At 44.1% G+C, this 1,615-nt stretch overlaps 1 pseudogene; it reads right to left on the minus strand.

Moving 5' to 3' along the window:
* Positions 1–534: 534 nt before the first annotated feature.
* Positions 535–1,615, minus strand: LOC118827908 (annotated as a pseudogene).

The raw sequence follows: 1,615 nt of genomic DNA on the forward strand, positions 1-1,615 counted from the left end.
AAAGAATTGAGTTCTTTTTAAAAATTCAAGTTCCATTACAGCATGTTAAAAAATATTAAGGAAAACAGATTAGGTATTCAAGTGTACAACACTAATTACTGCCCAGCTAGTGGTATTTTATTTCATCCAGTTCTCACAAGGAAAACTCTAAAATTGAAATGTCAGCAGAATCATCCTTAAATGTATTTTATAAGCAACACGAGCTCTTTTGTTTACTGAATTCTTGGATTTTGCTGCTGTACCCTGTACCTCAGTTTAACCCAGAATATAATTCCCCCATTAACTTTTCAATGCACAGTTTTATGTGATTCAGCAATGCCACAGTAGTATTGTTGAGCTCCGTTGATACAGGGCTTAAGAAAGCCAAGGCCAATGATGCCCATGGCCCACCCTACTGCCAAGCCATTTCTGGCTACCCTCGGATTGTAAGGACATAGATGTACATGCATGTGTGTGGGCACATGCGCATGCCCATACCACATCCATGTATGTACACAAAGTCTTGATGTTCTGCAGAAGTTGACTTCAAGGTGTTCAGAGTTTTGCTTAGCCAGGCTGCAGCTGGAGGCTCTAACTTCATGGCCAGATCCATATTACCAGTAATTTTCAATTTGCCTTGAAAGAAAGCCAACCGAGGATTCATCTTGCCAGTCACTAAATCCGGTAAGTTGGTGTCAGCCATCGTAATCATGCAGTTGGCCTTCTATATTAGGAAGGCAGAATTTATGATTTCAAAGAGAATCTCATATGTGCCTAAAAGGTCCGGAACCGCGAGATATAAGGAATTCTCTAGGCAGAAGGCAGGAGAACTAAAGCATGTATTTACACTCCACAATAACAAGCCCACAAACCAGCGTCCCCATTTTGATATTTTCATCAAAAGCTTCCAGGCCCAATAAGTCCGCCTTACAAGGGTAACCAGGAGGCCACAGAGAAGTGAGATGGTATAAGGCAAAATCGTATACATGCTTCCCCTCTACGGTAAGAAGATTACCCACTAGCCTCTAGTCAGCTCTGCTACCGGCAGCTCAGCTTCGGCTGTGGGCATCTCTGGCTCCAACCGGAAAAGGAAAGGAGAATCTTCAAGCTGTCCTCTCCCCTCTTATAGAGTTTTTGACATCATCAAGCACCGCCTGAACGACCAGGGCTGATTGGTTCTTGACTTGGCCCCTCCCCCTAGCGTAGACCACGTTAACACACCTCCCCTCAGCCAGCACCACGACTCATCACACAGGAAGCTCTGGTCCTGCCCTGGAAGAGCAAGTCCCAGCGTCCAGGGAAGCTCAACGAGGCAAGCTGAGTCATTCAAAGAAAACAAAGTCCATTCTGGCTACACCTTCTTATCTGAATTAACAGCTACGGAGTCTTTGCCATTTTTCACATTCACTACCCAGGTGGCTTCTTTCCCACCAGGGCCATCTTTCACCTTGAAGGGAAAAACACCAACAGTTTTCTTCACATACTGTTCTTCCTCTTCAAGCTTCTTCTCAATCTCTTTAAAGACAAGATTTGCCTTAAATACATCAAATGCTGAACTTGTAGGAAAAGCTTCAATCTGATAACTTCTGCTAGCCACTGAAGCATCGTCAGGGAAGCCCATCCTGTGTAGTGTCAA

This window comes from Trichosurus vulpecula, chromosome 8 (assembly GCF_011100635.1).
Source record: "Trichosurus vulpecula isolate mTriVul1 chromosome 8, mTriVul1.pri, whole genome shotgun sequence".
Taxonomy (NCBI): domain Eukaryota; kingdom Metazoa; phylum Chordata; class Mammalia; order Diprotodontia; family Phalangeridae; genus Trichosurus; species Trichosurus vulpecula.